The sequence below is a fragment of the Notolabrus celidotus genome, chromosome 3 (assembly GCF_009762535.1).
Source record: "Notolabrus celidotus isolate fNotCel1 chromosome 3, fNotCel1.pri, whole genome shotgun sequence".
In the NCBI taxonomy this organism is placed as follows: Eukaryota; Metazoa; Chordata; class Actinopteri; order Labriformes; family Labridae; genus Notolabrus; species Notolabrus celidotus.
In genome coordinates this window covers 13,521,516-13,544,344 of record NC_048274.1, presented here as the reverse complement: position 1 = coordinate 13,544,344, position 22,829 = coordinate 13,521,516, and the positions used below count along the sequence as shown (strand labels likewise).

The 22,829-nt window shown below is 39.8% G+C and overlaps 1 long non-coding RNA gene across 1 annotated transcript in view; it reads left to right on the top strand.

Moving 5' to 3' along the window:
* The window catches only part of LOC117810012, a 156,674-nt gene that overhangs the window by 73,323 nt on the left and 60,522 nt on the right, over nt 1-22,829 (top strand). Inside the window, exons 5-8 of the long non-coding RNA XR_004630664.1 lie at nt 16,686-16,815; nt 18,787-18,931; nt 21,873-21,936; nt 22,540-22,581. This is a non-coding gene — a long non-coding RNA (uncharacterized LOC117810012). The remainder of the gene's footprint in view (nt 1-16,685; nt 16,816-18,786; nt 18,932-21,872; nt 21,937-22,539; nt 22,582-22,829) is intronic.

Sequence of the window (22,829 nt, the reverse complement as noted above, 5' to 3'; positions counted from 1 at the left end):
CGTAAAAATAAATAAACAAATAAATAAAACATTATACTAGGCTGTTACTGTTTGATTGTGCCAATTTTCTCCTCTCGGATTGGAGGCGTACTTTTAGTTCAACTTTAATTACCAGGAAGAAGTTGGTTGTAAATGAGGTGGTGGTGGAGGAGATGAGAAAAGGAGGAGGGGTAGGGGAAAATGATGAGATAGAGGGGGTAACCGAGAGGAGCAGAGCAGAGCAGCAGTAAAAGATGCATTAAGCAATTAAAGTTGGGCAGCAGTAGAAAGAAGTGATACGATAATTTTTCCTGTAATTGTCATGGCTTTCACAAATGATTACAAGAGAGCAAAGGAGAGACGAGCAAACTGCAACAGTGCGCTGTACATCATCATGCCGCTTTGACAGTTTTTCATACATAATCAGGGTCAACTAAATACATACAAATACTGGAGGTTCACCACATGTCACACAGTCAATGCTGTATTATGACAAGATAATTTTATGTATCCCTGAGGTAATTAAAACTAATAAGATCCACCAGCGTCAAATTTACCTTCATAAAGCCAACACTAAGGACAGATCTGCCACTGAAATATATCTACATATTCACACCGTCTGCACACTTGTGCTTAAATAATTATGTATGCATCAATATTTGATGAACAACAAAGACGTTAGCGCCCTGCAGTATTTTTGAGCTAGAGCCATGGGATTATGTTAACAGTGTTCACACAACCTCATCTATGATTTATTTATTGCCAGAACCCAAGCCACCACTGTTTTACTCCTCAGAGCTGTGTGCAGCCTGTCTGTGGGAGATAGCCAGTAGAAACACAGAGGCTAGGCTACAGAATGCAGAGACCGCTATGAAAAGGCAGACGGTTAGACGACAGAGAAATGTAACCTTTTGTGGGGGTTCAGTTTGAAGCGGTTACTTGCAACTATCTCTCCCCAATTCTCTCTTTCGGTTCCTTTCAGTCCCTCCCTCCCTCCCTCCTTTACTGCAGGTCTTTCCAGCTTTTATTAATGCTAATTTATGCAGCCTGGCTGGCACAAAACCAGCAGGGAGGGGTCCTCTCCCTTGATTACCAGCAGTGAGAGCGGGGGGTGTGGGAGGCTGGGGCTAGGGTGACCTGGACAGACACCTCATTTAATTTAATACATTGGAGCATGCAGCAGCGGGGGAGTTGAAGCGCGGGAGGGAGATAATCAAGAGGCTGGGCTCTTATAAATGTGCTCTGAGATGACATGGAAGAGATTGGATTTGGAAACGAAGAGCAAAGAAGAGCAAAGCCAAGCGGAACACAATTGATTGATTCCATTCAAGTGATGGTAGCCACTGATGAGGAATGAGCTATTTTAATGTTTTCTGAGGGAGGAGGATCTGATGAGGCTTTTTTAAAATTCAACATAAGTGTTTTCATTGCCTATTCCTTATTCAGCAAGCTCTCCCCTTCCCAGAACCAGTTACAGAAATAGTCGCCACAAATTCATGTTATTCAGCAAAATATGCGAAGGAGCACACTCACCACAACAGGCATGGCCACCTCACTGTCTGCTAAATACAGAGGAATGGATTTTAAATCACTTTGGGTTGCTCTACATATTTTAGCAGTTTCACCAACTCAAAGTAATTACTTACTGAATGTGAGGAGCTTTTTGCTGGACTCAATGTAACACTGATGTCTCTATATGAGCTACAAGGGCAAAACACAGCAACAGTTAGAGGATTGACTCTCTATGTAGTTATTTTTAATGCCCGTTACTGCTACCACCAGGTCAGATTCCAGAGCAGCCATTTACAGCATGCAGACAGAAAGAGCCTTTGTTTACATTTCCAACAGCAACGTTTCACAGTGAGCTGTACGATTAAGGAAGCAGGACAAAAATGCAACATCAACAAGGGGCTGCCAAATTCAACAAAACCTAAGCAGTTGGATATGAAGTGTTTTACATAGTAACATTTACCAACAGGTTCTTGTTCACCCGTTTTACAGTGATAATTCAAGAAATACAAATACTTATCCTGAAATGATGATTCTCTTCTGATTAAACTAGGTCGAGTCAGGGTGCTGGTTTGGCCTATAGATGTTAAGTCGCACGCCCCATGTGCTGAGGCTATGGTCCTCATGGGGGTGGCCTTAGGTTCGATTTCAACCTGAGGTCTCTTTCCTGCTTTTTAGGGGTGTAAAAATTAATCTACTACATCGATGTATCGATTTATATTCCTCTGATCCGACTACATCGATCTGTGCTTGGCAAGTTGGCCTTCCACACGACATATATCGATCTAACATCGTTTTAAAAGGTAATAAATTGATTGTATCCATGCTAGGAAATAACGCATTGGATTTAAGCACGGCAGACTTTATATGGATGTGGTTTTTTTACACTTTTAATGATCAGGACGTTAAATGTTACTCAATTCAGGCTGCCTGTCTGTGACGTCATGGCCACGTGCCAGCAGACAACAAAACATAGCATGGCGGATGGTGAGCGAGAAGCCGGCGAGTGAGAAATTACCAAGCCACCACTGCGGTCCAGCATGAGGAAACACTTTGGCTTTTGCAATGACGGAGATGTTCTATATAAGTCACTTGCTGTTTGTAGGATATGTAAAGGTCAAGTAAAGTACCATGGCAACACGACAAATCTATCCAACCACCTACTAAGGCGCCATGGGATTTCACACACTGCTTATATCCATAATTAATTGATACCTGATTCCCTTACAAGTAAGCAGGAATCTAGGACTGTCCAGTATCAAGGTATTTATTTCACGGTCACACTGGTTGAATTCTTGGCTAAAGTCACTGAATCGTTTCGGATCGTTCTAAATGAACCAATACTGTCCTTTCATCGTATCGGCAACCACGAATCATGATACGAATCGAATCGTAGTTAAAAAGAATCGTTACACACCTACTGCTTTTCATTCCCCACTCTCTTCTTGTTTCCTGCTGTATCCATTGTCCTGTAATTCACTTTTTTAAAATTGTTTTCAAGAAAGTGCTAAGTTCAGAAAGACTTTCTTGAAAAAACATTGTCCTGTCCTCTCTTAATACAGGCATTAAAGCCCCAAAAATGTAACTTAAAAGAAACTGTGTGGAGTTGTCATAGGAAGAGAAACTAAGTATTAAAAATACTTATTAATATATTTTTGTTGAAATGTAATTCCACAAGAGACACTGCCTCTGATTAAAGACTTTTCTGACAGTTCAAACAATACAAGAGTGAACTTTGATACAGGCTTGTTTTACCTGATAGCAATCATATTGCAAAGGTTGCCTTATTATTTGGCATCATTTGGAGCAGCGTTTCTCTATCGATGGAAGATGGAAAACTGACCGAACAGAATTTAACATTCTACAGATGTTCCCTGATCTCTAACTCTGCCTCAGAAGATTATGTCTTTAGCATCCAGGCCCAAGAGTTCAAAGCCAACAGGCATGTTTGTCAGTCCTGCTGCTGTTAAAGGTAAGGTGATACCTGAACCCCCCCTTTCTTCCTCTCTTCCAAAGATGAGCAGTCCCATCCTGGGGCTAGTGCGCCACACAAAATTTCAGCTGTTTGACACGCCACTCGCCCATCCCTCTATCCATACTGTGACGAATGGCAGGAAATCAGATGGTGGCCATGACAGGCAGATTATAAGATGCCTCTGTCTACATGACTTAGCCCCGTCTCTGCTTCTTAATCGTTAAATGTGATTAAAGCAAACAAACGCAGCATTATTAGATTAGTCAGAAGGACATGGAGTCTTTGTTGCTGATTATCTTTTCCTTTTTAATGAAATGCTGCTTGAAATTAACATTACTTTCACTAATTTGATTTAGCAGTGCCCCGAGAAGTACCAGACAGCTCTCATTTGCCTGCAGACAGTTTGAGATCCTTGTCAGAGGTTTGAGATCAAATGTTGGAAGAAGGCAAACATTCCCGTTCTTATTCAAAGTTCAGAGGAGTTGATTGAGTTACTGTTCCTGCACTTTCTGTGCTGTACAGACAAATTTAGGTGAGACCAAAGAGAGATGAGTGACAGACAAAGGCACACTAGAAATTAACTTGTGAATGATACAAGTACAAGACAAATATCATTTAATAAACAGGAAGCTTAATGAAATCTTAAAGTCACTGCCATGGTGAAATGAATATTGCAGCAGTCAATTCAGTGGACACTTGACTATGGTAGTGGTTGGAAAGCTGTTGTCTACTTGAATTAGAGAGGGTTAGCGTTTGCATGAATAGCATGTGTGTGTGTGTCTGTAATTGGCTGTGGGTGCTGCATTGTTGTTGAAAATAATCCTGTCAGCATAATCCTCCTTTGTGAGGTTCATTAATTGCATTTAAGACGGGATGCAATCTAGCTGATTCAGACCCAGCTTTTTGAGCCTTCCTCGCAATTTGCTGCACAAAGCCCCTGTCACTTCAAAGGCTAAAGGGTCAAGGAAAGGGTGTTTCTTTAGATTTCCATTAACATGTACACTGCTTTTACATCCCTTTTGCCAAAAAGAGTGTGGCTGTGTTGGGTATACAGGGGCAAAATAAACTAAGCAACTAGCCAGATACAGAGTGCAGCTGCTACCTGACAATGTTGGTGGGCTTTGTGTAAAAATGAAGACAGACCTTCAATCATATGTTGTATGAATATACACTACTAGTCAAAGTTTGAAAACACCTTCTCATTCAAGGGTTTGTATTTATTTTAATGATTTGAAACACTGTAGATTAATACTGAAGACATCAAATCAACGAAAGAACATATATGGAATTATTTAATAAACAAAAAAGTGTTAAACGAACCAGAATATGTTTTATATTTTAGATTCTGTAAAGTAGCCCCCTTTTTCCTTCATGACAGCTTTGCTCACATTTGGTATTCTCTCAGTCTGCTTCATGAAGTGGTCTCCTGGAATGGTTTCTAATTAAAGGTGACATATCACGCTTTTTTCATCAATATATATTGGTCTAAGAGGTCCCCAAAACATGTCTTTAAAGTTTATGCTCAAAAAAACACTTTGAAATCAGATTTTGGCATGCCTGAAAAGTCCTTTTCTTCAGTCCTCCTCAGTTCACTCTGTTTTCTCTCTGACCACGCCCCCTCCGGAAGTGGATGTGCCTCGGCTCTCCAGCACGTTGATCTAATGTTTACATGTTGGCTGAATATATACGGCTGCTCATAGATCGCGTTACTTCAACCCTCTGAATCTGATCCAGAATCTGAACCTGACGGAGAGGCACCTGTAGCAGGATCTTTCTGAAGGATTGGTCACAGATTTAGTGTTTCGCGCAGGTGGCGTAAAACAAAGCTTCAGGTTCATTATGACATTTATAAAGAAAGACTTCACATGTTTAATCTAGAACTGAAAAAGTCAAGGCAGACCTTCTTCTCAGACATTATCTCCAAAAACAAAGATAATGCACGCGCCCTGTTTGCTACAGTCGACAGGCTAACAAACCCCCCTGTGCCAGTGGCCTCTGAACACTTATCTACCAAGGCCTGCAATGAATTTGCATTCTTCTTCACCGCCAAAATTCAGAAAATCAGACAAGCAGTCAGCACTACTGTACGAGGTACTGGGAATGTGTTATCTGTGTGTCCACCAAAAAACAACTCAATCACTATGACACAATTTAATCCAATAAATTACAAAAACCTACAAGATATAATACAGCATTTGAAATCCTCATCCTGCTGCCTTGACATTCTACCATCACCATTTTTCAAAAAGGTTTCAGACTGCATGACCTCGGATCTGCTTCAAATTGTCAACATGTCTCTTCTTACAGGTGTCTTCCCCCAGGCCATGAAAACAGCAGTAATTAAACCCCTCCTGAAGAAGAACAATTTAGATGCATCAGAAATGAACAACTATAGGCCGATATCAAACCTCCCTTTTTTAAGTAAAATTATTGAAAAAGCTGTTTTTCAACAACTGAACAATTATCTAATGATAAATGACTGTTTTGATGTCTTCCAATCAGGATTCCGATCACATCACAGCACAGAGACCGCTCTAGTCAAGGTCCTCAATGATATTCATTTAAACACAGACAACGGCAAAATCTCAGTTTTGGTATCACTTGATCTCAGTGCTGCTTTTGACACAGTTGACCACAAGATACTACTGGACAGACTTGAAAACTGGGTGGGAATCTCTGGTGCAGTACTAAATTGGCTTAAGTCCTATTTAAATGACCGGGACTATTTTGTGTCTATAGGTAAATACACATCTGAGCGGATGAAAATCGTATGTGGAGTACCTCAAGGATCCATTCTGGGGCCTCTACTATTCAACATCTACATGCTCCCCTTAGGTCAGATAATAAGAAACAACCAAATAAAATACCATAGCTATGCAGATGACACACACATTTACATCACCATATCACCAGGGGATTATAGTCCCATACAAACACTGAGTAAATGCATTGAACAAATCAATGACTGGACGAGCCAGAACTTTCTTCAGTTAAACAAAGAAAAAACTGAAATGATTGTTTTTGGAGCCAAGGAAGAAAGGTTAAAGGTTACTGCTCAGCTCCAATCTGCAATGATGAAATGTTCAAACCAAGCCAGAAACCTTGGTGTAGTCATAGACTCAGACCTTAATTTCAGCAGCCACATTAAGACAATTACAAAGTCAGCCTACTATCACCTTAAGAATATATCAAGGATTAAAGGACTCATGTCTCAGCAGGATGCAGAAAAACTCGTCCATGCATTTATCTTTAGCAGACTAGACTACTGTAACGGGGTCTTTACAGGACTCCCTAAAAAGTCCATCAGATGGCTGCAGCTCATACAGAATGCTGCTGCTCGAGTCCTAACAAGGACCAAAAAAGTAGACCACATTACTCCAGTTCTTAGATCTCTACACTGGCTTCCTGTCTGTCAGAGAATAGACTTTAAAATCCTGCTGATGGTTTATAAAGCACTGAATGGTTTAGGCCCAAAATACATTGCTGATCTGCTACTACTTTATGAACCACCTCGACCTCTGAGGTCATCAGGTACTGGTCTGCTTTCAGTTCCTAGAGTCAGAACGAAACATGGTGAAGCAGCGTTTAGTCATTATGCACCACATATCTGGAACACACTCCCTGAAAGCTGTAGGTCTGCTCAAACTCTCACCTCTTTTAAATCAAAGATTAAGACTTTTTTATTTACCTCTGCCTTCCTATCTTAGATTATTTTAACCCACTTTAAATTAAAATTTTAATGTAATTTTTAATATATTTCTAATTTTCCTTTTCTTTTCTGTTTTATCATATTTGTCATTTTAATTATGTTCTTTTATGCTTGTCTGAATGTCTCCAATGCTTTTAATGTGTTAATGTAAAGCACATTGAGTTGCCCTCGTGTATGAAATGCGCTATACAAATAAAGCTGCCTTGCCTTGCCTTGCCTTTCTTGTTGTTTTATTTATCAGTATGTAGACGTGTGTCTTGGTACACAGCTACGAACATGTAGCTATGTGGCTATGCTAACTAGCGCTAGCACTTATCCATGATAAATAAAAATCATCCACTAGATCTTCAAATCTGCAGACGTGGGGAGTAAAACCGACCTCTGCCAGAAAGGCAGCAGGACCTTTTATGAAGGATTGGTCCCAGATTCTGTGTTTCTTGTTGTTTTATTTGTCAGTATGTCGACGTGTGTCTTGGTACACAGCTACAGCTACGACATGTAGCTATGTAGCTATGCTAACTAGCGCTAGCACTTATCCATGATAAATAAAAATCATCCACTAGATCTTCAAATCTGCAGACGTGGGGAGTAAAACCGACCTTTGTGTTTATTAAGACAGCCTACAACTAGCATGCCTCCCTCCTAAGCTCCTTGTTAGCACACATGTGTGCAGGGAATGAAAAACGGAGGAGGGATTCAGTATTATTTTATACAGTCTATGGGCTGAACAAGCTCCGAGCTCTGACTCCGTGACAGACCGGATATTGTTGTTACGTAACAAAAACACGGAAGTCTGAAACGGCTCGTTTCACACACATTTACAGAAAGGTGTAGAAATCAAAACAGGGGCAGAATGGATTTTTTTCATTCTCGGGGGGTTTGTAGACATGCCAGGGACACATATTTCAGGTAGAGAACCATAAAAAAGTAAATTTTGCATGATATGTCACCTTTAACATGAGCCTTGTCAAGAGTTCATTTGTAGAATGACTTGCCTTCTTAATGTGTTTGAGACCATCAGTTGTGTTGTTCAGAGGTAGGGTTAGTACACAATGGATAGCTCTATTTTGACTACTGTTGTAATCCATATTATGGCAAAACCATATTATTTCATAGTTTTGATGTCTTCAGTATTAATCTACAATGTCGAAAATAATTAAAATAAATACAAACCATTGAATTAGAAGGTGTGTCCAAACTTTTGACTGGTAGTGTATATCAAAGGTTAAACCAAACACTCCAGATATATTGTACATCCACCTTTTTTTCAATAGAAATCTTCTTTAGGTCACTGGTTACCTCTTTTAGAAGTTGAAAATGTAGTTTGACAGACTGTGAGGTGATTTATAAAGTTAACCAAATGCAAACCATATGAATCCTCACGCACATCTTGATTTTTAATTCCAGCTCTTGAAGATATTTTTTCACAAATGCGTTTTTTTTGTATTATTTTTGGCTTGCTATTGAACCACAAACACCAGAGTAGAAAGCACTCAAGCAGCCTGGTGTATTTCAGAGACACACAACCTTGCCTGTGAATCATTTTCCATTTTTATTTTCCTGAATGAAACTTTAGGAAATCCATTTAGGATGGCCTGTGCTGCTGTGACTGTCAGAGATACAGCCGCTTAAAACCAGAGGTCACCTCAGCACTTGTTTAATAGCTACTCAGAGCACCTTCGTGAGTGTGTTTTTGCCCTGACTGGCAATAAATACTCATGGATTGGGCTTGGTTTATCTTTTCTTAGTGTTTTAAGGGACACCCTCTTCTGAAGGGCTGTAACACATAAAAATATAATCCAATACTCATCCTCCATGGGCTTGGGCAGTGGCCTTGGTAGTGTCTAGAATCTGAATGAAATTCAAAACAGTCACGATAGACTGTATTGGTCCAACAATCATGCAAATGTCTCACTTAACCACTAACTTCCAGTATGTATACATTTATTTGACTCAAGTATGTAATGACACATTTATAATGAGTGGGTGGTCATGCAAAATAGAATTCAAACAGTGATTCTATTTCATTCATCTATTTTGAAGGGGGCTTGTTTCACCTTATTGGGATTCTATTTCACATGATTGTCGGCTCACTATACATCATCCTGCTTATCACCTGGGCCCAGATTTGACGGTTGTTAGTGCTCAGAAAGAGTTAGTATGTAGAAATGGGAATATTTAATCATACTGCTCACCCATCCAGTCGGTAAAATGGCCATCGAGGCATAGAAGCCCTTTATAAAGTCTTTCACAAACATCAACAACCACTGTCTTGTTCTTATTTACTTCAAATAAAAATCGTAAAAACACTTTTAATTATTGAGTTTAATTCTCAAACAAGGCTTATCAAATCCACTTCAGTTTTTTTTAACAACCAGAAGGCACTTTGAGAAAGAAATGTTCTTCAATCTGTATACCAAACTGAAACCGTGTGGCTATGGCAGCATGTCAAATTTTGATGTCTTGCTATAAAACAGGAAGTTACTATAACTCAAACATACAGGCTCCAAACTGCCTTAAACTTTACATGTGAGTTTCAAATCTCATTATGGAAACATCTATATGCCATTATGTGTGTTTGTCATACCATATCCCACTGGTAATGGACAGAAAGCTTTGTGTGCCATAGATTGCTAGAATATCTAAGAGTTTACGCTCTGTGCTGTCACTTCAATACGATTGCAAAAACTGCATCTAGGATCCATTATGACTGTTCTTTTACTGAAAACAGCAGGGGACCTGCAACACTTAACATTTCTTAATTATTGACGTTATGGGGTTTCGACCATCAGAATCAAATATTTAACACAGCTGAGTAATGTTATGTTAAATGTTGTCCTGTTGTGTCTGCTTGTGTCTTCCTTAACATTTCCTTATTGCTGCTTCCTGATTGTCTTGCTCCGGGTATTTTATGTCCATGGACACTTTCTCAAAGACTGTCATGTCATCTCCTTATGTAGCTTTTAGTCATTTTTAATCCTTTTCTTTTTCTTTTTTATTGTCTTCTTTTCTTTTTTTCCTTTTGTTTGTGTTTTGGTTTCTCCTCTCCCTTTTTTATTTTCATTTTTTTAACTTTATTTTATGTTTTTTGTTTAATCTTGATCTTTTTAGGGAGCCTTTTTAACATCTGGCAAGGGACTACGGATGTAAACTAGCCTTTTGGCTAATTCTGGCATATTTACAGAAGTGTTCGTTTATAAGCATGGTCCTTTTAAATGAAAAATAAGTAATACAATTTAAAAAGATGGCTTGTGTTTGTTGGTTGGAGGATTTGCTGTTATCTCTTTCAAACATAGCACATAGGTAGGTTTGTGTACTTTGGTCTGAAGTGACAAATATCAGCTTACTACATACTAGTACACACACAAACACACACATTCACACAAACACCTGTCCCATTAACGTCTCGTTTGTGTGGCAGTCACGTTAACCAGCAGCAGGACGAGGTGCTGCTAGTAGCGGGCAATGTCAGCGTCTGTCTGGATCTTTATGTCGGTGTTTCTGTGACGCGGCGTGGTGTGTGTGATTACATTTTACTGTGTGATTACATTTTACTGTATATCTGTGTAGTAGTGTGAAATTCAGAATTGGAGAAAATCAAGGCGACTGTTGCTAATTTTCTTCTTCTTTTGCTATTTAAAGGTGACATATCATGCAAAATTGACTTTTTAATGGTTCTCTACCTGAAATATGTGTCCCTGGCATGTCTACAAACCCCCTGTATATGAAAAAAATCCATTCTGCCACTGTTTTGATTTCTCCACCTTTCTGTAAATGTGTGCTGAAACAAGCCGTTTCAGACTTCCGTGTTTTTGTTACGTCACAACAATATCCGGTCTGTCACGGAGTCAGAGCTCGGAGCTTGTTCAGCCCATAGACTGTATAAAATACAACTCAACTCCTCCTCCGTTTTTCATTACCTGCACAAATGTGTGCTAACAAGGAGCTAAGGAAGGAGGCATGCTAGTTGTAGGCTGTCTTAATAAACACAAAGGTCGGTTTTACTCCCCACGTCTGCAGATTTGAAGATCTAGTGGATGATTTTTAGTTTTCATGGAAAAGTGCTAGCGCTAGTTAGCATAGCCACATAGCTACATGTTAGTAGCTGTGTACCAAGATACACGTCGACATACTGACAAATAAAACAACAAGAACCACTAAATCTGTGACCAATCCTTCAGAAAAGGTCCTGCTGCCTTTCTGGCAGAGGTTGGTTTTACTCCCCACGTCTGCAGATTTGAAGATCTAGTGGATGATTTTTATTTATCATGGATAAGTGCTAGCACTAGTTAGCATAGCCACATAGCTACATGTTCGTAGCTGTGTACCAAGACACACGTCTACATACTGACAAATAAAACAACAAGAATCACTAAATCTATGACCAATCCTTCAGAAAGGTCCTGCTACAGGCGCCTCTCCGTCAGGATCAGATTCTGGATCAAATTCAGAGGGTTCTGTTTTCTTGAGTTTGGTTCTGGTTCTGTTTGCATGAGTTTGGTTCTGGTTCTGGTTCTGTTTGCTTGAGTTGGTTCTGGTTCTGTTTTCTTGAGTTTGGTTCTGGTTCTGTGTGCTTGAGTTTGGTTCTGGTTCTGGTTCAGTTTGCTTGAGTCTGGTTCTGTTTGCTTGAGTTTGGTTCTGGTTCTGTTTGCTTAAGTTTAGTTCTGGTTCTAACCCTAACCCTAACCTTTACCCTAACCCTTACCCTAACCCTAATCATAACCCTACTCCTAACCCTAACCCTAATCAAAACCCTAACCCTAACCCTAGGGTTAGGGTAAGAATGGTTTTGTAACAGAATAAATGCACAAAATTGGGCAATTATAAGGCTTCTCATAAAAACACTGTACGTAAAAGGGTTTTAAATACACAAACCATTATTTTTTGCAAAGTTAAGGTAAAACATACAGCTTCAAAAGATCCTAAATTAAGAGCCGTTCAGGAGTCGAAAGAGCCGGCTCTTCTTTGGGAGCCGAGTTAAAAGAGCCGTCTCTCTGAAAAGAGCCGAACTTCCCATCACTAAAGCACATGCTTACTACCATTTGCACTCTTAGTTGCCCTTGGAACAATTTGAATTGTAAAACATATCAATGTAAATACTTCAGACCTGTACCATGGTGATAAACAGATAACACTTCTATTTGAATCAAGTAAATACCACTTATATGTATACTTTAAAACAGAGGGTCATTTCCTTGAGGACTCAACATGACAGCATTTATACTTTTCAAGTAATTGATCTTAAACGCTTTCAGAAAATTAACAGTTGCAAGACTAACATATCCCTTTGAGCCACCAAATGGTATCATAACAATGGTGTATATACTGTTTTGTAATGACACAGCACAATTTTATAATTTATTAGAAATTTATTCAAAATATTTCACGGACCCCCACACTTTGGTTCGCGGACCCCTAAGGGTCCCGGGATCCCACTTTGAGAACAACTGCTCTATAGACCCCGTCTGGCGGGAATACCGTATTACAACCAGGCACCGGTGAAAACAATGTAAAATTGTACTTTTGAAATGATAAAGTATTCAAAGTAACTCTTCGATTTTTACAAAGTGAACGAATATTTTAATATTCAAAATCATTGCCCATCCCTACTAAGTACTCAATGCTATGCCCTGTAAACTCAAGTGTGAGCAAGTGTACCAAATAATAAGTCCTCTTGTAGTTTGTGCCTGGACCATGAGAGTTTAACTCACATTTATTTTCAATTCATCCTAAGACTTAAGAAAGGCATCAAGGAAAGTACCCAGGTTTCTATGGAGGTCCTTCTAAAGGTACTGTAGCATAAGAAGAGGACATCAGCTCAGACTGACAGAAATGAAATTACTGAACAAGCTACAGCCCTCGGCACACAAGCTTACGTGGTACTTAAAGAACTCTTGATACTTGCACAAATGCATACATAAATGCATCTTTCAATCTAGAGTCATCAGATTAAAGTCTCACAGAGCACAGTTACCTTGATGTATGCACAAGGTCATGTTTTCATCAGGTAAAGATGCTTTTCTCAATGAAAAAAAAGGGAGTATACAAGGAGAGCTTGAAATAAATCTGTACTAGCTATGTTTCTCTCTCAGGTGTAAATAGAATACCCACTGGTTTGGGGTCTTTTGCCTGCATGTCCACATTAGTTATCTCTCCACGTTATATGGTTAGTACTGTTATTTGTTTGGTCTATGTCAGACACAAAACCATCTAATTATTGAGCATTTTTAGGTGAATTTGTTTTGTCTTCTCCGCTTCACTTAATTTTGGTCTTTGGAGCGTATCACTCTCTTTCTTCAGATTTTTTTTCCCCTGGCTGGTGGCAGGAGGGAAATTGCCATGCATTTCACGTAGAACTCAGAGCATGTTGCTATGGTGGTTGCTAGGGATTTAGCCTAGAATGACGTGGAGAGTCCAAATATTAAAGGTGTCCTGATGCAGAGGCAATGGAAGCAGTAAGGAATGAGTGATTGCCTCAGAGAGAGTTTTTTTTCTGTGCCCTTTCATTATCATGCCTCTCTTTTTTTTAAAATATCAGAATTGATTTTCAAAACACATACAAAGACTGCCGACAGAAGCACCAGCCGAAGCAAAAGGGCAAAACAATTCCTTTGCATACAATGCTTATTTATTCATTTTCATGTGTGTATGGAGCAGTATCTGCATCCTCTAATAAAAGGAACTGTCACTTTGTGTAAAATATCATTAACTGAAAATAATGATGTGATCACTGGCCAAGATGTACAGAATCAGCTGCTTTTCCTTTCTTGTACATCTCAAGCGGGGAAATTTGCTGCAGTGTTGGATCATTCTGAGTTAAAGTAATGACAGATATGACAAGATAGTTGGACAACATCCCAAATATCTAAAAGGGAAGCAGATTGAACTTCCTGTTAGAGAAACACAAAGTCTGTTGTCTCCAGATGGAAAACAAGAAACTAATGGAACGATTTTTACTATCACACTAGTATAACTATTTCCTGCTTTGCACTGTCAAACCTTTAAAGGTTAAATGTTTTTTTATAAGTTATTTTTATTGGATGAACGTACAGCATGCTGCGAAGATCACTACTGTTTCAATTAAGTAAAGGTGCTGTTGTACACTATCGGGATGGGCATTTCAAGCCAAAATACTATTCAATAATCATTGGCATCTATTTGACGATTATTCGAATCACATCGCGAATTATTCAGTGTAATTCAATTAGCTCTGATTATGATTCAGTGCAAAATAATGATTGAATCTGAAATATTCTTTTAACTTAATAAAACTTTGTAAAAACGTCTTTTAAGATATGTGTAAATTACTTTAGCAAGAGTCAAACGACTAGACTTCCTGCACAAACTGAAATAATAACTAATAAACTGAAGTCTTTTGTCAAAGACCCATGCCAAGGTGTCTCACTTTGATAGATTGTTTGGTTAAGAATCTGAAATTGTGGTATAACTAACAGAAATCTTAACTTCTTTGCACATCTACCCTCAGGGACTTTGTAAAGCTCTGCTAGCTCTTAGAATGAAGTATTTCTTTTTTCAAGTGACAAAAATTAAAACCAATTACACAACAAAAGCAGACACTGTATGACGGAGCTTATTGGCTCACATTTGAGCGACACTGTTGATAAAATTGTACAGTTGAAATCTTTAAAGGTGAAGCTGGCACATGAGTACACACTATAGACTGTATAAATAATGGACGTAGTATCAGTGACGTCACCCATCTGTTCCTGAGCGCTGTTTTGAAGCCAGTCGGCGGCGGCAGCCATATTGGAAATGTGGAACTCAACCAGGCAGAGTGTGACGTAAAGAGGCGGAGTTTGAGCCTCCTAGCCAACAGCTATGTGTTCCCGCCTGTCAATCAAGTCAGTCATGTCCTTATTTGGGCAAAAACGTGTAATCTTAATATCTTCTGAACCGTTGCGTTACTAAAAAATTAACCCCTTGTACAGTGTGTGCCGATAGAGAAATTAGCTACGTAGACCGAAGCCGTTTTTTGAACCAGGCTGTAAACATGTTTTTTTCTGCTGCAAAGATCGTCGTTTTTAAATTGGTGTGTATGTGGTTTCTGGTGTTTCTGCAGCCAGCCTCAAGCGGATGCTCGATGAATTGCAGTTTATAAAACTTCCGCATGGGCTTATTGTTTGAGACCAGAGGTTGCCGCTTGGTACACACTTACTAAAACATGGTATGAGATACAGCGTTGTTTAAGGACTGATACATGAAGAAGAAGTTGTTACTGACTCAGGCACTTTTTTTTTTACTTGACCACCACTGCAGCTCAAAATGTGAGAGTAACAGACCATTTTCATCACAGGAATATGACTTTTTATTGAAGAAGGTTTCTTTATTAATGTCTGATGAACATTTTTTAAGTACTTAAGTAATTAGCAGTGTAATAAGTGAGATAATGTAGAGTGAGTGGGTTGTTATAGTGGAGGAACTGGTTCTGGGTGACACATGACCCTCCTGCTTTGAGCTGGGGTCCTGCTCATTTCGCAGGGCTTCAATCCCCCATAGCAACCCGCTCACTACACATCTTCCATTGTGTGTATTTAGCTCAGCTAAGCTCAAATTTGGAAACCAGGAGTGTTTGGAAAAAAAAGAAGAAGAAAAAAAAAACTGTCATTACTTTATTCCCCAAAGATGTTCTTCAGTTTTTGTTTGAATTTCTGTGATCTCAAGTAAAATATCGACTATTCAACTTTCTTGGACCTTAAAGTGCAGTCATTGGGCTAAGCTGTTGGTAGAGTAACACTTCCAGTATGTTTAATTGTAATTTTCAAGAGCTTTTACACCTGCTGTCACTCTGAAGTGGTCATAGCAGCATAAAGTCCATTAAAAGTGTGAAGCTTAAAATTACTCAATATTACAAGGCCTATTTTCTCCCCTGCTTAAAATGTATAACCCATTTATCGTTTTCTTTTTTGCATTAAAGGGATTTAATAAATACTCTTTCCAGGTTGTTCCTTGACTTTAGTCGTTCTGATTATCCTGCAAATTGGAAACAAAAAACTCAGAAATTGTCATTGATGTTTTGACAACATTGTTTGCTTTCCTTAATAGCTTTGATTGGATGTTTGCATTCTCCTAAGTGCTGTTCTTTCTGTCTGTGACTGCTTGAAATGAAGGCTTATTAGGCATGTGGGAATCAATAACATCCTAAATGATATTGTCCGGTGCCCGACTAGAGAGCTCAGGGCCTGAAGAGGGGAAGACCTGCCCTTCCTCTCACATGTTCTTCCCCTGTCTTGCAGTCCACAGCTGTAGCAGCCGTCACACAACCTCAGGCAGGCTAGTTAGCCCTGAGAAAAGAGCCTGAACCCCGATCAATAACTTTAGTCTTGTCTGCCTAATTGCTCATTGGTTGACATTGGCGCCAGACTATATGTAAGTGCATGTTCCCCAGAGTGATCGACTTGGGCTCTGTTTCCACCACTTCCCGCCTAGTGTTTGGCTTACGGTCTGCCCCTCTCTCCTCTCTCTTTTCTCCTGTCCTTGCCTCTGTTCACCCAGGTTTCGCAATGGAGAAAAACCTGACCTGATCGGCTTCTCCACCGTTATCACGGATGGGATCAGACTAACGAAAGACTCTCATCGAGATGCGTTGCTCCCTCACCAGGCCCGTGACTCTCTGGCTGCTCAGGTAAATATCCGGGTTTAATGACGAACAGAAAGATTAGCCAGTAACTCTCGCTCGCAATTTCAATGAGCGCCAGGAAATTAGCCGGGCTCTTTTGGGGTTTTCTGAACAGCTTATTATATGATCTAATGCAGACGCACTTTATGAGCATGGACCAGAGTATGGAGAGGGTAGTATTGATTGTGCTCATTGTGAATTATGTGAATAGATAAAAGTGTGAGTGTGCATATATATTAGGCAATTATGCGCTCAGGTGCTAATGTAAAAATTCTGCTGAATAAATATGAAATATGCCTCTATCAGCATCCAACATGTGTCCCCTCGACACTAGTCATTTGAGATGATAATTGGGATTGCGTGTTTGCCTTTTTCTGATTAGACGAGATATTGTGATAGCTTTTCTCAGCCTGGATTTAAATGTGTATTGATCAGTGTGAGGCTCAGGAGCTCAAATCAAAACAGCAGCACAGCCCCCGCACACTTGCATATATTTCTGTCTTTGTTTTTCACCTAATAATTTGAAGTTATCTTACAATCCTTGGACATTTAACATCAGTTATCTGTGTCACTTATCATAAGAAGCTGTTTTCTATTTGTTCTCACCCTCTTTTTCCAGTAGTAGTGTGCTAATGTCATGATTTAAATGAAGTATTGATCAGTTTAGGAGGGGAGAATAGAGAGAGAGGGAGCGATTGTGAGGGAAAGAAAGCAGGACCAGGGTTATCGGTGTGGATCGCATACAGAAAGAGAGTGCTAACGGATGAGACATGTTTTAAGCGATTCCGTGAAATGGATTTCTGCATAATCTGTATTTTTTAATTCTGGAATTACCACCGGGTTCTTTTGTCTGACTTATTCCGAGAAGAGAGAATGGACACGGAGACAAAACAGTGCTTTGAACAGGGAAGAAATGGAAACAGAGGGTTTTTTTCATTATTGGTTTTTGTTGATTCCGTGGAGTATTTGCCCCGTCCGTATGCAGAAGGTTAAATAATGACTTATCCAGGTTCCTGTTTGGGTGTCCATCTTGCCTGCCTTTGTTTTCTTCTATGATGACGATGACACTGCAGCTGGATCAGGCACATCGGACCAAAGCCTCCGTCCACGTAAACCAGCAGCTAGGTCTGTTTGTCTTCCTCTGAATGTCCTCCCTTCTTTCTCCCGAGCTCCTTCCTCTTTCTCTCTCTCTCTCACAGTCTTTGACTCTCTCCCTCCCTCTCTCTCTCTCTCTGTCTCCCCCTCCATTCCTTTCCCTCCTGTGATTTAGCTTGGCAAGGTTGTATTAATTAGTGGCCTGACTATTATTGCCGAAGCACTTGCCGGGCAGCTAACTGTTTGCTGCCTGTCTCAAAGGGTGGTTTAGTCTTACCTTGTGCTTTTCATCATGGCGTTATTCATGGCTGTACTGTACCACTTCAGTACTGCATGTACTTAGTACTCTATTACTGAACATGTATTAGAGTTAATCACTTCCTATTTGTGTTTGAGAAGTACGTTTTACTTTCTGATTTTTCTTTTTTTCAAATTTATTCATAACTTGCTTTGGTTTAAATTATAGATTAATTTGTCATTATATTTGTAACATGAAATTCTCGATCGTTATACTTGCTGAATATTTTTCTGTGCATTCGTACTTATCAACAAGGATGTTGTAGAATAAAACTGCATACAAACTTTTGATAATTGTATGTTTCATCGTGCATATTTTTAACATTTGTTTTGAGGCAAAATCAGCCCTTGGTCCTGCAGTCCTTTGACACAGAATAAGTTGATAAAGTCAAACATTAGGCTGGTCTTCAGTTGGACCTACAGTAGTTTATTTCTGAGAATCTGCGTAGTAGGATGGGGAGCCATGGTGCATCTCAGGCTCAGCCACACAGTGAGCAGGTTGGCTGTGCAGAGAGGATAGGCTCTGTGTACTGGATTGATTTTTCTCCTTCTCTCACTGCCCTGCCTCCTTTTGTGGTTCAATAGCTGGACATCCAGAGGCGAGGATCTCTCAGTTGCTGCCTGAACTGCAGGAGAGCCGTCTGGATCTCCAAAGGAGCAGAATCACATGGAGCAGACCCAAAAGAAGCTTTAAAGCCAGATGCAGCAGGCCCAGGAGCTCCAAAGTCAGGTACAGTGCTCACTGCTAGGTCCACATTTTTGCACTAGGCCTCAGACACATCATGCTTCATGTGTCCATCCCAACAGTGCATTTAGAGCTGAACGACATTTCTGCTCAAAATGCACATTTGAAACATTTCCATTTCAGCATCGCTTCATATATGATAGCATGATTGATATTGATTCATGATATGGTTGTACTGTTGCCATCTGACTCGAAAGAATGTAGCTTCTGGGGTCCCAATGCATACGTATCTGGGTTATCAGACAGGTTCATAACAGTGCTAACTCAATGGCATTATCTACTATCTATAGAAGAACAAAAATGTTGCACAGAAGGAAAAAATCTGTCCCTCACAGACAGGTAGGCAGGAATGTATGTCCACTGGAGTCAACAGACAAACATGGTCTGTATGACAAACAGGCACTTAGTCACAGTGACGGGCAAAATGAACCCAGGATTCTGATGATGGATGACTGGGGGTTTTTGACATGTATTAGAAAAATTCTGCCTGCTTACATCCCTCGAGAAAAAACACTGACCAATCTGAATCTCTGACTGTGTTGATTGATGGTGTCTGTGTCACCTGTTGCTGGGCCTCTGGGCAGACTCTGTTTGTGTCGTTCAATCAGAGCTTGAGGTGTCATTTCAGTGCTGCTCTTACTACTGTTGACTGAAACATTCCCAGTGCTGTCTTAGCTACTCAGCAGATCATTGCCTATTTTCACTTTCTCCCTACTGCTCTTTCAGTCAACAGGAATCTCCCACTAGTTGTGCTAACTTTTCACCCACTCTGATTTTCATTCAAACCATTCCAGGAGACACCAAACTATATATGGACTTAATTTCAGTCTATTAGCCTGTGGAGATTTTGCCCACCAGTGGCACTGTATGGCAACATTTGGAAAAGGGATTTTCCCTAACTTGTGTCTAATAGTGATGCACAGGCACCAGATAAACAGGAAGTTATTGGACAGACATTCTAAGTATGTTGGTTCAAAAGAAGTTCAGCGTACTTTTCAGGCCTTTTGATGTTGAATGTCAAAAAATATACAGAAGTCATCTTTTTATTTATAATGAAAGCCCACATCTACATCAACATTATAAAAAAATTCACTATTATAGCACTATCTTACTCATTTTTTGAACACTGGGTTGCAGCAGTAATAACTAAAGGGTGATTCTCCTCTTTGACTCTCAAGTGGTTCGGCATTAGCATCACCAAGAAACAAATTATCCATAAAACTCTGGAAAGAGTTCAGGGGTCTTGGTTTTTTTTGGGATTATAAGTGAGACATCACAAGAAGTTTTGCTTGAACTAACTGTTCTTTTAAAAGTCACTACTTTGTTCTTTAAATTCTGCTTGTAGAATTTCCATTTCCAGCCTTTAAATATTTGCGGCCCCTCACTCATGATCGTAGGCAAAGCTTGTTACTGTATGTCCATTTGCATACTTCCATGCAACTGATAGTTCATTGCCACGTCTTATATATACTGCAGGTACAGTGATCAGTGGCAGGTTGTATGATATTTCAGCACCAAATTTACCAACCATTCATGATTGTTGCACTTGTAGCCCATGTTCAAGTGAGTGACATAGAATATTTATTATTTCAACTGGAATAACTTGTCACTGATTTTTTTTGTTTTTTGTTATGTTTGTGTGCATTTCTACCTTTATTGAGAGGACGGCTGAAGATAGACAGGACATGTTTGGAGTAGAGAGTGGGGGAAGACATGCAACATATGGTTGAGGCCGGGGGTCAAACCAGCAACCGCTGGGACGAGGAATGTAGGACTTCCACCAGATCCATGTCCGGTCCATCTCCTATCTGTTGCGGTCCGGCTCTGTGCTCTCTCATCTGTCAACACCCACTGGTTGCGTTTTCGGAATGCAGCACAGAGCAGGATCGCCGGACAGTTGGAGTCATGTGACAGAGGTTTTCCCGTGGCAAACACTGAATCAAGGATTATCCTACTCCTCTTTCCATCCATGTTGTCTTTATCAGCCTCTGAAAAGCTCTGATTTGATGACTCCAGGGCTGCCTCTGTTCAAAATGACATTTTGTTGTCATAGTTAAGTTAAAAACGATCTAACGATAACACAGAATGTTTTATTCTGGATGTTTAAAATTTGTTTTGGTGCCTGACTTCCTGCCCCGCTCCATCTGCTCTATGTATATTGATGCGTCGTGCTCCGACATCCGGCAAAAATAGAAGTCTTGCGTATCTGAACCGTTGCGTTCCGACCTGCCGGATCAGAGACGCAGCCGGAACGCAATGGAGCGGATCCAGTGGGAGTTAACACATTGACTAGAATAGAAACCTATCAGATCCAGCACCGTGACAGATCGGAGACGGACCGGACATGGCCGTTAGACTGCTAGGCCACCAGCGCCCCTTGTCACTGATAAAAGAAAACGCACATTCTAGCACTTCGTAACACTTATCCTCCAAAGGTCTCTTTGGATTCATGTAGAAACATTCATCCTTTTACCATCAGTAGTTTAAAGCATGCTATCACAGCCCTGAACATTTAGGACAGCAGTAGCTTGAAGACAGTGCCTACCTGCCTCTTTACTGTAACTCTGTTTCAGATAACCACGATTTATTTTCTTGAAATCAAGACCAATTCATACAGTTCAACAATCTACATGAAGTTCAGTGTCAAGTGAGAAACTATTCTTGACTGATCAGATGGATGGACTGAAACTACTAAGTTACAATACATGTATAATGAAAGGAAATGGTTTAAGCAGATTGTATTCTTTATTTCAAATACTCAAAAACTGTAAGTCATATGCTTTGGACAGAATACACATCAGATGTCATTGTCAATGTTGTCAAGAGCTAAATCTGTGTGAAGCACAATACATATTCTTTATATTACATATGGATTGTAATATTCCTTTGTTGGTTGTCATCTCTATCTGTCTCATGTCTTCCTCAGATGCAGTTAGTCACCATCAGGCATCAGGTACAGATGGAGGCTGAGAAAGAGGCATTAATGGAAGGTGAGTTGGAGCAGAGATCTCAGGTCAGCCTAGCTTCAACAATTACTTCACCTTACGTTCTGTTAACACAAGTACACACATGACCAACCACCAACTCTGTGGGGCTGTGACAGTTCTGAGGGCAAAAACAAAAAATCATAACTAAAGGAGTACTTGAAATCCTTGCCTTGCACATTGGCTGCCTGGAGTGTGTTCCTGCAAGTAGAAACAGTCTATTCTGTTGCTGTTTTGAAGTTATATCTGCTTTGCAGATCTAGAATCTATGGAATATAGTTTTGGAGGATTACTGTTCATAATCCCAAAAAATGTTGATGGCTTAATGTAATTTTTTGCTGAGCCTTTTATGGAACAAATAATTACATCATGCACTGCCTAGTACATTTGATTTAATTTAGGAACAAATTATGTTATCAAGAAAAACAAACAAGTGCTTATTCATTTTTATTCATAACTTAAGCTCATACTCAAAACAAAACAAGGTTCACTTTCCGGCTGCAATCCGTATGAGCAGTTGATTATCAATTGAAGCCATGTTAAAAACAACACAGTGTTTTAGCTGCCAGTCTAACCATTTAATGACACCTTTAATATAATGATCCCTAGGTCAAGAAGTCTCCCTTGGCTACCTGTGGCAGTCAACTTCAGGTAAGTGAAAGTCAGCTTACTCCAACAGTTTAATTTTCTCTGTAGGCGACATCGAAATGAAAAAGTTTGGACTCTTGGCTCGAAGCCTGAATACTCAGAATAGTGTTGAGAACCATGGTGTACTTATCCAGTTTCTTTCAGTCTATCCATTTACATTTGTTTGGCTTCAAATGTACATTAGCTTGTACGTATAAACAAGCCTGACAATTTGGAAGGCATCGGTTTAGCACATTTGTGTTTTTCAGGCT